We start from the raw sequence: 16,207 nt of genomic DNA, 5'->3' as shown, positions 1-16,207 counted from the left end.
AGGCGCGGCCGCGCGCCTCGGCTAGAACGGGAGGCGGGGCCTGGAGGAAGGGGCGGGGCCTGGAGGAAGGGCAGGGCCGCGGGCTCGGCGCTGGGAACAAAGGGGACCGACGGAAGGAACGTCCCCAGTCGATCCCGGAGCGCTGCCGGGGTGGGCCGGGGGCTTAGCTCCGGAGAGAGGTTTCCCACTGGACTCGTGCAGAGCCCCGCCCTGCTGCGCCGGCCCTGCGAGCGCCGGTTTCCTCATCTGACAGCTGGAAACAAATCCTTCGGGAAGTGTCTAAGACCCACGAAAATGTTTTAATATCTTTTATTTTTGGTAAAAAGTACTAAGCGCGACCGGGCGTGGGGGCTCACGCCTGTAATCCCAGAATTTTGGGAGACCGAGGCAAACGGATCACTTGAGGTCAGGAGTTCGAGACCAGCCAGGCCAACATGGTGAAAACCCGTCTCTACTCAAAATGCAAAAATTAGCCGGGCGTGGTGGTGCACGCCTGTAATCCCGGGTACTCGGGAGACTGAGGCAGGAGAATCTCTTGAACCCAGGAGGTAGAGGTTGCAGTGAGCCAAGATTGCACCATTGCACTCCAGCCTGAGTGAAAGAGCAAGACCCTGTCTCAGAAAAATAAATAAATTAATTAATTGAAAGGGCCGGGCACCAGTGGCTCACACCTGTAGTCCCAACACTTTGGGAGGCCGAGGCAGATGGATCACCTGAGGTCAGGAGTTCAAGACCAGCCCAGTCAACCTGGTCAACATGGTAAAACCCCTTCTCCACTAATAATACAAAAATTAGCTGGGCGTGGTGACAGGCGCCTGAGTCCCAGCTACTCGAGAGGCTGAGTCACGAGAATCGCTTGAACCCAGCAGGTGGAGGTTGCAGTGAGCCAAGATCACACCATTGCACTCCAGCCTGGGCAACAGAGTGAAACTGTGTCAAAAAAGAAGAAAGGAGAAGGAGAAGGAAGAGAGAAGAGAAAAGAAAAAGTACTAAATGCAGTGGAAAGTAGCATTTTTAATTTTTTCTTTTTAAAATGGAAGAGCCCACAAAGCAAAAGTGCCCAGAGCCAACAGAAATCTCTGGAGAAGGGACCTCTCTGGTAGTTGCCAAAGGGAGCAGCTGATGCTGTTGTGAAGCCCGCAGCACGATTCCTAGTGTGAAGTAGGGGGTGAGAGTATGACAGGCTCTGATGATCACGGAAAGATTTTTGTTTGGTTGTTGTGTTTTTGTTTTGTTTTAATTTTAGATTTGGTACATGTGCAGGTTTGTTACATTGATATATTGCGTGATGCTTCTAATAATCCCTTCGCCAACCTTTTTCAACTTTTACCCCCCTCCACACCTTCTGCCTTTTGGAATCCCCCATGTCTGTTGTTCCCATCTTTGTATCCAAATCACGGAAAGTTTTAACCAGGGAGATTAACGCCATCAAATCTGGATGTTTTCAAAGGTAATGCCCATGGCTGAGCACCATGGTTCACACCTGTAATCCCAGCACCTTGGGAGGCCAAGGGGGGAGGATTGCTTGAGACAAGAGTTCAAGACCAACCTGGGCAACATAGCGAGACACCGCCCCCCGCCCCCTGCCCCCAGCCAGATATGGTGATACCCCTGTAGTCCTAGCTGCTCAGGAGGCTGAGGCAGGATTGCTTCAGCCCAGGAGTTTGAGGTTACAGTGAGCTATAGTTGTGCCATTGCACTTCAGCCTGTGTGACTAAGTGAGAGCCTGTCTATAAGGAAAAAAAAGAAAGGTAATGCCCATGTCAGTAAGGAAAGAGTATTAGAGAAAAGAGCTCCAGAATACTGATAATAGTGACTATTTATGGAGAACTTATAAGGGAATATGTCTTCATTTATTCAACAAATATTTATTGAGTGTCCCCTAAGTGCCCAGCACTATGCTGCTTCCTGGAGCTCGGTGAACAAATTGGACGTGATCTTTGCCCTGGTAGAGCCTACATTCTGTTGAAGGAACTGAATGGGTGGGGAGGGGGTGGGAGGAACAAATAAAATAAGGACAGAAGGTGATCAGTGCTAGTATTCTGTGGTAATAGGAGAGATCTTCTTGGGGAGATCAGAGATGGCCGCTGAGAAACTTACATTTGAACTGAGACTCATGTCATGAAAGGGCCAAGCAAGCTAAGACCCAGGCGAGAGCATTTACAGACAGCAGAACTGCCAGGGCAAAGGCCAGGAATGCATACTTGGAAAAGAAAAGCCACTGAGACCGGCACCTGGCAGGCCAAGGAGAAATCTAGATGAGGTGGGCAAGGCAGGGAGGGCCAGATCTTGGGAGGAAGTTAGGTCTGTATTAACTGAGGGCCATCTCTAAGGAGGCACCTGGCAGGCCAAGGAGAAATCTAGATGAGGTGGGCAAGGCAGGGAGGGCCAGATCTTGGGAGGAAGTTAGGTCTGTATTAACTGAGAGCCATCTCTAAGGATTGAATGTAATAAGGTATGCCAAGCACTGAGCAGAGAGCTTGCACATGGTAGATGTTCAACAAGTATGCATCATTATGAGGAACATGAAACGTTTGGTTTTTTTGTTTTTTTTTTTTTGGTTTGCTTGCTCTGAGCGGGTGAAAGGACATTTGAGTTTTCAAAGGCATTTCTCCTAGCTGAGGGGGCCTTACAGAAGGAAGTGAGAAGGTGAGAATGTAAATTAAGAGGCTTCAGTGAGCATTAACGCAGGCTGAGAAGGAGCTGCGGCTAACTGCTGTGAAGTTGGTGTCAAGTCCAGAGGATACAACAGCCTTGGAGGTGGGAGATGGGGGCCAGGAGCAGGGGCAGGGAAAATGCTGCTGTGACCCCCAGCTTGTGTGCCTGGGGATGGCCCACGGCTGAGACAGAGAACCCAGGAGGAGGGCAGGTTTCTGCAATGGGATGATAATGAGTTCAGATTGGGTTGTGGTGAGTTAGGGGTGCCAGCAGGACACCCGTGTGGAGATGTCTTGCAGGTGGTTGGAGGTGGAAGTCTGCAGCTCCAATTCAAAGGATCCAGCTCCAGCTTCTATTCACAAGATTAAAGTGTATTAAGTTAATGAGTGCCCCTGCTGTTGGCTTGTTTCAGGGTTCATTTTCACTTGCTTTCTCAAAATGTTGGAAAGAATATATGGCTGTTAAACTCCTACTACCTCTCCTCTTAGATTTTTTAAAAAATAGTGCCGGAATTGAAAGCAGACCAATTAATGTATGTATAACTAATTGTGCCTACAGAATTGGGGATTATTCAACTCACTTCTCCTTCAACCAAAAGGTTGGTTAATCCATTTATTGTTAAATGGATTAACAAACAACCCATAATGAAAGCATTACATTCAGTCTATAAGTCGCAATGATTTAAAAGTAATTGGGTTGGCTGGGCGCAGTGGCTCAGGCCTGTAATCCCAACACTTTGGGAGGCTGAGGCGGGCGGATCACAAGGTCGGGAGATAGAGACCATCCTGGCTAACATGGTGAAACCCGTCTCTACTAAAAACAAACAAAAAAATTAGCCGGGTGTGGTGGTGGGTGCCTGTAGTCCCAGCTACTCTGGAGGCTGAGACGGGAGAATGGCGTGAACCTGGGAGATGGAGCTTGCAGTGAGCCAAGATCGTGCCACTGCACTCCAGCCTGGGTGACAAAGCAAGACTCTGTCTCAAAAAAAAAAAAAAAAAATAGTAGTTGGGTCTATAGGTCTTGCCTCCTGAGATATTGTGGATCTGTTGTTTCTTCCAAAGCTTTGTCTAGATTGTCCAAATTAGCTTGCATTGCTTAAATACTCCTGAAGTCATTTAAGTTCTAAAGTCATTTTCCTGTTTAAGAAGAATTCTGGGCCAGGTGTGGTGGCTCACGCCTGGAATCCCAGCACTTTGGGAGGCCAGCGCAGGCGGATCACTTGAGGTCAGGAGTTTGAGACCAGCCTGGCCAACATGGTGAAACCCCATCTCTACTAAAAATACAAAAATTAGTCATGTGTGGTGATGGGTGCCTGTAGTCCCAGCTACTTGGGAGGCTGAGGCAGGAGAATCGCTTGAACTTGGGAGGCAGATGTTGCAGTGAAGTGAGATCACACTGCACTCCAGCCTCGGCAACAGAGCAAGACTCTGTCCCCCTGCCCCCCTCCCCCCAAAAAAAAGAGAAGAAAAGAAGAAGGAGAAGGAGAAAGAAGAAGAAGAAGAAGAAGAAGAAGAAGAAGAAGAAGAAGAAGAAGAAGAAGAAGAAGAAGAGGAGAAAGAGGAGGAACAGGAGGGAGAAGAAGAAAAATACTGTTGGAGAATTTTTATGAAATTTAGAAATTGGTTTCACTTAATCCATTGAATAAATATTGAGTGCCTACTAGGTGTCATGTGCTGGGATACAGTTGAATCAGAGACACAGTTCATCTGGTGCTAATGGCAGAAAAGGAGAAAAGAGAAGCTGTCTCTAATAATTTTTTTAAAATGCAGCGACCTCAGAAAGAGGTCAAGAAGTCCTTTCCAGGGAAATTATGTTTAAACTGAGACTTGTGACTTGAATCTGGAGGACAAACAGAATAGGGTGCAGTGGAGAAAATAAGAAATGACAGTAAAGAAAATGTCTGGAGTGCAGACATCAAAAGGAGAGAGAGAGACAGTAAGGGGAGAGAGAGAGAGAGAGAAAGAGAGAAAGGGCAGGCCAGAGAGAGAGAGAGAAAGGGAGAGAGAGGGGCCAGGCCAGAGAAAGAGAGAGAGGGGGAGAGAGAGAGAGAGAGGCCAGGCCAGAGAGAGAGAAAGGGAGAGAGAGGGGCCAGGCCAGAAAAAGAGAGAGAGGGAGAGAGAGAGAGAGGCCAGGCCAGAGAGAGGTGTGGGGGAGAGAGAGAGAGGCCAGACCAGAGAGAGAGAGAGTAAGTGAGAGAGAGAGAGAGAGGCCAGGCCAGAGAGAGAGAAAGGGAGAGAGAGGGGCCAGGCCAGAGAGAGAGTAAGGGAGAGAGAGAGGGGCCAGGCCAGAGAGAGAGAGAGAGAGAGAGAGTAAGGGAGAGAGAGATAAAGGGAGAGAGAGAGGGGCCACGCCAGAGAGAGATAGAGAGTAAGGGGGAGAGAGAGAATAAGGGAGACAGAGAGAGGGGCCAGACCAGAGAGAGAGAGAAAGAGAGGCCAAGCCAGAGAGAGAGAGAGCAAGGGAGAGAGAGAGACCAGGCCAGAGAGAGAGAGAAAGTAAGGGAAAGAGAGAGGGACCAGGCTAGAGAGAAAGAGAAAGTAAAGGGGAGAGAGAGAGGCCAGGGTAGGGTGGCGGTGGGGCAGACCAGAGAGAGAGAGAGAGTAAGGGAGGGAGAGAGAAAGGCCGGTCCAGAGAGAGAGAGAGAAGCCAGGCCAGAGAGGTAGGCAGGAGCCAGATGGCCTAGAAACTTAGTTTGGACTTCATCTCCAGGCAATGGGTAGCCTGAGAAGGCTTTTAAATACAAGAGTGACATGATCAGAAATGGGTTTGCAGCTCTTTCAGGCTACCCTATGGAGAAAAGATCTGAGGGGAGCAAAGTAGAACCTGGGAGACCAGTTAGGATGCTATTGATGAGACGTCCAGATAAGACTTGATGGTAACTGAGATGAAGGCAGGCATGAGGATGAAGTGAACACATTTGGAGGAAGCTTAGAAGGTCAGATAGGTTGCAGTTCGAAAGGTCTTACCCAATGAGTGTATAATGAACACCTCAATCCTTAAATCTTTCCTCTTCTATTCATGTTTCAGTCCACTCCTCTCTGTCTTCTGTCTCTTTCATGCCAATGCCATCATTTCTTCCATATCCAAAGAGCACTTCTCTGTTTTCATTCTATTTGATCTCTCGACAGTTATTGACACCAGTGATAGCTCTGACCCTCTTGAAATACAGAGCTATTCTTCCTCTGTATCTGCAGCACAATACTCCTGGATTTCCTTCCACCCCATCACTTGTTTCTTCTTGGACTTCCTTCCTGTTGTCCTTCTGCTTGTTCTCTAGATATTGCAGTTCCTCACGACTCAGACCCGGATCTCTTCTCTACTTCCACTCTCTTCCTAAGAGATCTTATTTAGCCCATGTCTTTAAAACCATCTATGTGCTGAGAATTCTCAAATTTATCTCCAGCTCTCATGTCTTCCTTGATTTCCAGACTTGTGTCTTTAACTAATCTAACTGCCTCTTAACCTCATCTTTGGGTTTTCCATGGGCATCTCAAACATCTCCATGAGCAACCCAAATGTCATCTTTCTTCTGTTTTCTCCTCTCGGGACATGGGGCTACCAGGTCCTTAGTTACCAATATCAGACACCTGAAAACCATTTGTAACCTCTGTTCCCCCATGACTTCTATTCAACCCAAGGCAAATTCTGCATCAGATCCACTTGAAAAATCTACTTCAAATCTATCTGCTTGTCTCCATCATTATGCCACTGTCTTAGTTCAGGCTCTTACCAGCTCTCACGTGGGTGGCTGCAATAGCCACAGACTGATCTGACTCATCTTTCTTTTCTCCATTACAGTCCATTCTCCAAACAGCAGTGTGATGGTTTACAAAATATATCCACAACTTTTTTTATACTCCTCTCTTCAAGAGGCGGAGCTTAATGTCCTCCCTCTTGAGTGTGAGCTGAACTTAGTGACTCACCTCTAATGAATAGAATAAGGCAGTGACGGTGGGGGACTTCATGGACCAGGTCATAAAAAGACACTGGGACTTCCATTTTGGCCACACTCTCTCAGATCACTCACTTTGGAGGAGGCCAGATGCCACACTGAGAGCAGCCCCATGGAGAAATCCATGGTGAGGAACTGAGGGCTCCTACAGCAGCTAAGTAAGTGGGCTTGGAGGTGGATTCTCCACTTTCAGTCAAGTCCCAGCTGACATACTGCTTGCAACTTCATGAGAGACCCTGAGTCAGAACCATCAGGCTAAACTGCTTATAAATTTCCTACAGAAACTATGACATAATAAATGTGTGTTGTTGTAAGTAAATCAATTTGGGGTAAGTTTTTGTGCAGCAATAATTAACTACTGTGAGTGTCTAAAGCAGTCTTTTAAAACACAAACAGATTATGTCCCTCCACTGCTTAATACATCTCAGTGGCCTCTCATTTCATCTGGAAAAAATAAAAATAAAAACCAACAAACCATTTTCTCATGTCTGACATGACAACAGAGTGAGGTCAACAAATCTTGCCCCTTAAATGCCACAATGATACTGGACAAAACTGTCAAAAATAACCATTGCAGCCTCTGGAAATAATAGACCAAAGGCATACAGCAAATGGAGAAGCATTTATTAATTAAAATTACTAAACTTTAAGTAAGAACAGTGTGAATCTGTGACATTTTGGTCTGTGTATTTTCTTATTCTTGAAGCAACAAGGGAAATGTGATTAATGACTTGACTACCTATCAGAAAAAAATGGAAGCCAAAGGTAGTGGAAGGACATATTCCAAATGCTAGAATAAAGCAAACTGTCAACCTAGAATTTTATATCCAGCAATATCAAAATAAAGGTAAAATAAATACATTCCCAGATAAAGACTGAAAGCATTTGTTGCTAATGACATGCCTGACAAGAAATACTGAAGGAAATTCTTCAAGCTGAGAGTTACTCCAGATAGTAACTTCAATTCACAAAAGATGAAGAATATCAGAAATGGTAACTATTAAAGTCTATAAAGAGACTCTAGTTCTTCTCGTCTTTTAAAAATATGTAATATTAAATATGGCATCATCATAACACTGTACGGTTGCATTTATAATAGCAAAAGGATGAGGGGAAGTGAGACATTGGAGTGAGGGTTCTTTTTTTTTTTTTTTTTTTTTTTTTTGAGACACAGTTTTGCTCTTTTGCCCAAGCTGGAATGAAGAGGCATGATCTCGGCTCACTGCAACCTCCGCCGTTCGCTTGAACCATGGTTCAAGTGATTCTCCTGCCTCAGCCTTCCCAGTAGCTGGGATTACAGGCACCTACCACCACGCCCGGCTAATTTTTGTATTTTTGGTAGAGAGAATGTTTTGCCATGTTGGCCAGGCTGGTCTCGAACTCCTCACCTCAGGTGATCTGCCCACCTCGGCCTCCCAAAGTGCTGGGATTACAGGTGTGAGTCACTGCACCTGACTGAGGTTTCTATATTTTACTGAAATTAAGTAAATTTGGGCCAGGTGCGGTGGCTCATGCCTGTAATCCCAGTACTTTGAGAGGCCAAGGCAGGTGGATCATGAGGTCAAGAGATCGAGACCATCCTGGCCAACATGGTGAAACCCCAGCTCTACTAAAAATACAAAATTAGCTGGGCGTGGTGGCGTGTGCTTATAATCCCAGCTACTTGGGAGGCTGAGGCAGGAGAATTGCTTGAACCGGGAGGCAGAGTTTGCAGTGAGCCAAGATTGTGCCACTGCACTCCAGCCTGGTGAAAGAGCAAGACTCCATCTCAAAAACAAAAAAAAGCAAATTTGACAGACTGTACTAAATTAAGATGTGCATTGTAATCCCTAGAGCAATCACTGATGAAAAAACTAAAAAACAAAAAGTGAAGAAGAAAATCAATAGATAAATCCATGTAGTTCATGAAAACACATTTAACATAAAATAACACAGTAAAGCAGACCTGAAGAGACAGGAGACAAATATAAAACAAATAGCAAAATGGCAGCATAAATCCAACCATATCTGGAATTTTATTAAATATGAATAGACTAAATACTTCAAAAGACAGAGATAGTCATACTGGATGAAAAAGCAAGACCCCACCCATATGCTGTCTATAATAGAAACATCATAGATTTAAAGACACAAATAGGTGGAAAGCAAAAGGATGGAAAAAATTATACCTTGCAAACAGTAACCGTAAGAGAGTTGAAGTTTCTATATCAGTATCAGACAAAATAGAATATAAGACTTTCTTTCCTACTTCTTCTTCTTCTTTTTTTTTTTTTGGAGACAGAATCTCACTCTGTTGCCCAGGCTGGAGTGTAGTGGCACAATCTCGGCTCACCGCAACCTCCACCTCCCAGATTGAAGCAACTCTCCTGCCTCAGCCTCCCGAGTAGCTGGGACTACAGGTGCATGCCACCATGCCTGGCTAATTTTTTCGTATTTTTAGTAGAGATGAGATTTCACTGGGTTGCCCAGGCTAGTCTTGAACTCCTGAGCTCAGGCAATCTGTCCTTCTCGGCCTCCCAAAGTGCTAGGATTACAGGCATGAGCCACTGTGCCCGGCCTTTCTTCTTCTTTATTATTATTATTATTATTTAGAGATGGAGTCTTGCTCTGTTGCCCAGGCTAGAATGCAGTGGCACCGTCATAGCTCACTGCAACCTTGAACTCCTGGACTCAAATGATCCTCCTGTCTCTGAGTAGGTGGGACTACAGGTGCATGTCACCACACCCGGCGAAAATCTCTACATTTTGAGAAGGTTTGCCCACTTGAAGACGAATTTGCAGCATCGCTTGGGGAACATCTGAATGAAGCTGTCCCTGAACCATGAAGCTGCTACCAGAGTGGATAGCAGAGCAAATCCCTCACCAGTGGCTGGGAGCACCGTGACTGGGCAGAACAGCATCGGGTAGTTCCATTTCAAAGTTACTCCAGGGGCAGGAGGGAGGAATAGGAAACGAGGGAAGCCAGTACAAGGGTGCTGTGCTGAGGTGGTTATGACTGTAGACTATATTCTTGCAGGACGTTTGGTGGAACCATCTAAAATATGCCTCAAAATTGCTCACTTAAGGACACAAGGGGACACGTTTACCTCCCCCTGGCTTTTTTTCCTCTATTGGTCAAGGACCGCCCCAGGAGGCATTATCTTCCCCGCTCTTCCAGGCTGCCCAGATGCAAGTGTCTTGCAGATTTCTGCAATTGTCACATATCACAGTGTCCTAGGAGTCCTGGGACAGGAAAGAAAAAGTAAGAGGTACAGCGGATGCAGGAGCAGCCAAGTCTCACCTGAGCAAAGTTGGCAGCTATAGTAGTGCCTGGAGGGAACGGTGAGTCGAGAACAGGTGAGCTGGTGACATGAGGTGTCCAATTAATCACCTTTGGAACATATAAGGGTGCCAGACTGTTATTTTCATTTATTTATTTATTTTTATTTTTATTTTTTTGAGAAGGAGTCTCGCTCTGTCGCCCAGGCTGGAGTGCAGTGGCACGATCTCGGCTCACTGCAACCTCTGCCTTCCAGGTTCAAGCAACTCTCCTGCCTCAGCCTCCCAAGTAGCTGGGACTATAGGCACCTGCCACCACACCTGGCTAATTTGTTTGTATTTTTAGTATAGACGGGGTTTCATCGTGTTAGCCAGGATGGTCTCGATCTCCTGACCTCGTGATCTACCCACCTTGGCCTCCCAAAGTGCTGGGATTATAGGCGTGAGCCACCGTGCCCGGCCTATTTATTTATTTTTGAGACAGATTCTCACTCTTTCACCCAAGGTGAGTACAGTGGTGTGATCATGGCTCACAGCATCCTTGATCTCCCAGGCTCAAGCAATCCTCATACCTCAGCACTCCCAAGTACCTAGAACTACAGGCATGTATACCACCATGCCTAGCTAATTTTTGTATTTTTTGTAGAGGTAGAGTTTTGCCATGTTGCCCAGGCTGGTCTTGAACTCCTGGATGCAAGCAATTTTCCTGCCTCAGCCTTCCAAAGTGCTGGGAATATAGGCATGAGCCCAGCCTCAAACCATTGTTCTGAAATTGAGAACTAAAAGAAAAGAATCCCACTTCTCTTGTCCAAGTTATCCTATACTTTAAGGCAACCAGATAGTGGATGAGGAAAAGTTCTCTTCTTTTTAGACAGAAGCTGCCAAACTATGGCCCATGGACCAAATCTGGTTTGCAGCCTGTTTTTGTAATGCCTACTGTCAAGGAAGATTTTCACATTTTTAAAGGGCAATTAAAAAAGAAAAAGATTCGACAGACTATATGTGGTTCATCAGGCCTAAAATATTTACTGTCTAGCCCTTTAGAGAAAAGGTGAGCCAACTCCCTTTAGAAAGAATTCTAGCTAATAAATTAAGAAGGAATGATAGATGGATAATGGATACTGAAGAAGAAATGGATCCCAGCAATGGTGCTCAATATCTGCCAAAGCCCTCAGGCAGAAACCTGATGGTAAGCCCTAAAATGATGGCCATGTGAGACACCTGAAACCTTTCCCCAGGCTCAGGAAAAGAAAAGCCAGCAGGCTCGCTGTCTCCCATCTTGATGCTGAGGGAGCGCCCGCCACCTGTGAGGTAGCTCACCTGCACAGGAAAAGAGCGTGGGAAAGGAGGCCTCTAGATCTAGCTGCCAGTGAGGTCAGACAGAGGATCCTGTGGAAAGACCCTGCAGAGATGCCACACAAGGCCTGGAATGCGGGGACCTCTAGATGGCACATGGCTCAGTTTCTTGGAAAAAATAAATAAATAAAAGTTACAAGGAGGAAAAAAGAGGAGGAATTTGTAGATTGAAGGAGTCTGCGGAGACACAGCCACAAAATGCAGTGAGTGAAACTTGTTTGGGTCCTGATTTGAAGCCCATTTTTCAAGTTTTTTTCTTTGTTCTTTTTATTGAGGTAAAATATACATATGTAATTTGCTCTCTTTATCTTTGTTTGTTTGTTTGTTTGTTTTTTGAGACGGAGTCTCGCTCTGTCGCCCAGGCTGGAGTGCAGTGGCACGATCTCGGCTCACTGCAAGCTCTGCCTCCCGGGTTCACGCCATTCTCCTGCCCCAGCCTCCCGAGTAGCTGGGACTACAGGCGCCTGCCACCACGCCCAGCTAATTTTTTGTATTTTTAGTAGAGACAGGGTTTCACCGTGTTAGCCAGGATGGTCTCAATCTCCTGACCTTGTGATCCGCCCACCTCGGCCTACCAAAGTGCTGGGATTACAGGCGTAAGCCACCGTGCCTGGCCCTCTTTATCATCTTTTAATTTTTTTGCTCTTATTCCTTTTTATTAACCCAAATAAAAAATGGTCAATACCTCTTTACCATATTTAAGTGTGCAGTTCAGTGGTTATAAATATATTTATATTCTTTTTTTCCCCTTTATTCCTCCCTCCCTGCTCCCCTCCCAGCCTCTGGTAACCAACATTCTACTCTCTTTCCATGAGAGCTTTGTTTTTAGCTCCCATGTATGAGTGAGATTATGTGATATGTGTCTTTCTGTGCTTATTTCACTTTACAGAACAGCCTCCAGTTCCATCAATGTTGCTGCAAGTGACAGGATTTCTTTTTTTTTTTTTCCTCTCGATCTGCTGCCCAGGCTGGAGTGCAGAGGTGCAATCATGGCTCCTTACAGCCTTGAACGCCCAGGTTTAAGCAATCCTCCCCTCAGCCTCCAGAGTAGCCACGACTGCAGGCACATACCATCATGCCTGCCTTTTTTTTTTTTTTTTTTCAGTAGAGATGAGGTCTCCCTATGTTGTCCAGGCTGGTCTTGAACTCTTGCCCCAAGAGATCCTCCTGCCTCTGCCTCCCAAAGTGCTGGAATTACAAATGTGAGCCGCCGCTCCTGGCTTTTTCTTAATGGCTGAATAATATTCCATTGTGTATATGTACTACTTTCTCTTTATTCATCTGTTGATGAGCACTTCAGTTGATTCCATATCTTGGCTATCATGAATAGTGCTGCAGTAAACATCGGAGCATAGATGTCGCTTTGATGTATTGATTTCCTTTCCTTTGAATACATACACAGTATTGGAATTGCTGGATCACTTGATAGTTTATTTGTAGGTTTCTGAGGAAGCTTTATACTATCCCCCATAGGGGCTATACCAGTTGACATTCATATCAACAGTGTATGAGGAAGGGTTCCCCTTTCTCCACATCCTTACCAGCATCTGTTACTGTTTGCTTCTTTTGACACAAGCCATTTTAAGTGGGGTGAAATGATACTGCATTGTGGTTTTGATTTGCATTTGCATTTGATTAGTGATGTTGAACATTTTTCATATACCTGTTAGCCACTTGTATGGCTTCTTTTGAGAAATGTCTATTCCAATCTTTTGCCCATTTTAAAATCAGATTTTTTGTGGGTTTTTTATTTTATTTTTTTGCTGTTGTTTGAGCTTCTTATATATTCTGATTATAAATCCCTTGTCAAATGGGTAGTTTGCAAATATTTCCTGCCATTCTGTGAGTTGTCTCTTCATTTGGTTGATTGTTTCCTTTGCTGTTTAGCTTGATGTAATCCCATCTGTCTATTTTCATTTGCTTTTGTTGTTGGTACTTGTGAGGTCTTACACAAAAAAATTTTGCTTGCCCACGACCAATGTCTTGGAGCATTTTCCAAATGTTCTGTTTTAGTAGTTTCATAATTTCAGGTGTTACATTCAATTCTTAATCCATTTTGATTTGATTTTTGTGTATGGTGAGTGATAGGGCTTCGTTTCATTCTTCTGCGTATAGTTTATCCAGTTTTTCCAGCAGCATTTGTTGAAAAGACTATCCTTTTTCCATTGTATGTTCTTCATACCTTTGTCAAAAATGAATTGGATGTGAATGTGTGGATTTATATCTGGGTTCTCTATTCTGTTCTGTTGGTATATTTGTCTGTTTTTATGCCAGTACCATGCTGTTTTGGTTACTATAGCTTTGTAATATATTTTGAAGTTGGTAGTGTGATGCTTCCAACTTTGTTCTTTTTGCTTAGGATTGCTTTGGCTATACTGAGTCTATTGTGGTTCTATATAAATTTTAGGATTTTTTTCTATTTCTGTGAATGTCATTGGTATTTTTGATAGGGATTGCATTGAATCTGTAAATAGCTTTGGATAGTATTGTCATTTTAATACTATTAATTCTTTCAATCCATGAGCATGGAATACCTTTTCACTTTTTTGTATGTCCTTTTCTATTTTTTTCAGCAGAGTTTTATAGTTTTCCTTATATAGACCTTTTACGTCTTTGGTTAGATTGATTCCTAGATATTTAATATTCTTTGTAGTTTTTATAAATGGGATTGCTTTCTTGATTTTTTTTTTAACAGATTATTCGCTATTGACATATATAAGTGCTGCTGACTTTTGTGTGTTGATTTCGTATCCTGCAAATTTACCAAATTCGTTTATCAGTTCTAACATTTTTTTGGTGAAATCTTTGAGTTGTTCTAGGTATAAGGTCATGTTTGTGAACAAGGCTAACTTGACTTCTTCCTTTCCAATCTGGATGCCCTTTACTTCTTTCTCTTGCCCAATTGCTGTGGCCCAGTTTTTCAATTTTTAAAACAATTAAAGAAACGTGAACACTGGTTGACTATGCTTATGGTATTAAGGAGTGTTCGCTAATTTTCTTTGCATAATATTGGCATTATGATTAAGTTTTGTTTTTTTTTTTTTTTGAGACGGCGTTTGGCTCTGTCGCCCAGGCTGGAGTGCAGTCACGCAATCTCGGCTCACTGCAAGCTCCGCCTCCCAGATTCAAGCAACTCTCCTGCCTCAGCCTCCCGAACAGCTGGGACTACAGGTACCTGCCACCACGCCCGGCTAATTTTTTGCATTTTTAGCAGAGACGGGGTTTCACCGTGTTAGCCAAGATGATCTCGATCTCCTGACCTGATGATCCGCCCGCCTTGGCCTCCCAAAGTTCTGGGATTACAGGCGTGAGCCACCGCGCCTGGCCATGATTAAGTTTTTAAAACTCCTTATGATATGTCAGAAGTATTTCAGAGGAAGTGACAGAATATTTGGGATTTGCTTTAAAATAAATAATCCAGTGGAGGGCGGTTGTACAGATGAAACATGATTGCCCGTTGGTTGATAATTGTTGAAAACCAGTGATGAATATATCACTGGTTTAAAAGTACAATTTTTCTACTTTTGTTTTAAGTATTTTGTCATATATTTATATATATATTTTTTCCTAACAAGTCCTCATGGAGGATTTTTCAAGCTCAAATTGGAGAAAGCTGCTTTTGCCTTCATTGTAGGGCTGGTCGGACATCAATCTGAAGGGCCTCCTGCCGTGCTTCCTGGCATGATGCATATGAGGTCCAAGGCGGAGAAGATGAGGGCATTCCACAGGGAGAAGCAAAAGGGAGCAGAGAAGACAGAGGGTCAGACCCGAGTCCCTGGGTCCTGGGTCCAGTCCTTCCAGAGTTCACCATGACTCTGCCCTTCCTGCTGAGGGGTGTTGGTTCTTTGCCTCCCACTGCCCTTTTTTCTGCTTCACTGCAGGTCATTTGGATTTCAAGACTCACCATTGAAAAAGGTCCTGACCATTACAGGGACCATCCTTTGCTCCAATCAGGTATGGCCTGGGAGTCAGGGTCACCTGGCAGAAAGTAAGGCAGTGTCTCTGGACGGGTGCCCTCAAGGGAGGTTTGAGCAAGGCGGCCCCTTACAGTTTCTGCACGTGGGTGTGGAGTACAGAGGCCCCTGTGGGGCGGGGGAGATCACCCAGCTCCTGCCTTCCCTGAGAACTGCCTGTCCCCCAACCCTTTCTAAAGGGACAGTGCCAGCTTCTGTGTCAGCATTCCATGCCCTGATCTCACCTGGCCATGGCAGATTGGACTGGGGTGGACCCTTGCCCCAAGCCTGGGCAATTAAGTTCTCTTTCCCAGGTGTTGAAACTGGGACCAGAGACTGTATGTAGTTCAGAGATGTTGGTGTCTGCAGCAGAGAGGTGGTGCAGGGCTGGGGCTGGGGAGTCAGACACTGCTGAGCTGCAGGGCTGAGGGTTTATGTGGTTCCTGAGAGACACCACAGTACACGCTTCTGACTTACTAGGTACTGATTCTTCATGAGTGACTGCATTTTTGACCATTGTTGCCACGAGGTTCCCATTCCTTTGTCCTTCCAATTAATTCTTTTATTTTGCTTGACCTAGCTTGAACGAGTGAACAAATGTATCCTAAGATTCTAAGAAACTCTTAGAACAATCTCACTTGTGTCATTTTCAGTTATTTCAGTCTTTGTAATATAATTTCAATGTCTCTTACCTTTATATTCAGCTTTATTGGTGGAAATTAATTATTAATAATTCCATACTGTGTTACATTTACCTAATCCTATTGATAAATACTACTGAGTGGCTTGGGGACTCCTTTAAATGAAATTTTCAATTTGTCACTTTCTTGCCGGGTTGGTAAGGAAATTTGCATTCAAGAACTAGGCTGGCTGTGGTGGCTCACATGTGTAATCCCAGCACTTTGGGAGGCGAGGCAGGTGGATTACCTGAGGTCAGGAGTTCAAGACCAGCTTGGCCAACATGGTGAAACCCTGTCTCTACTAAAAATACAAAAATTAGCCAGATGTGGTGGCATGCATCTGTAATCTC

At 44.7% G+C, this 16,207-nt stretch overlaps 1 long non-coding RNA gene across 1 annotated transcript; it reads left to right on the top strand.

The window, feature by feature from the left end:
• The first annotated feature begins 80 nt into the window (after nt 1-80).
• On the top strand, nt 81-7,261 carry LOC144332214 (uncharacterized). The gene is made up of 2 exons (XR_013400102.1): nt 81-428; nt 5,141-7,261. It is a non-coding gene; the product is annotated as an uncharacterized LOC144332214 (long non-coding RNA).
• The last annotated feature ends 8,946 nt before the right edge of the window (nt 7,262-16,207 follow it).

The sequence above is a fragment of the Macaca mulatta genome, chromosome 10, assembly GCF_049350105.2.
Source record: "Macaca mulatta isolate MMU2019108-1 chromosome 10, T2T-MMU8v2.0, whole genome shotgun sequence".
Classification (NCBI taxonomy): Eukaryota; Metazoa; Chordata; class Mammalia; order Primates; family Cercopithecidae; genus Macaca; species Macaca mulatta.
This window is presented reverse-complemented; position numbering and strand designations above follow the sequence as displayed.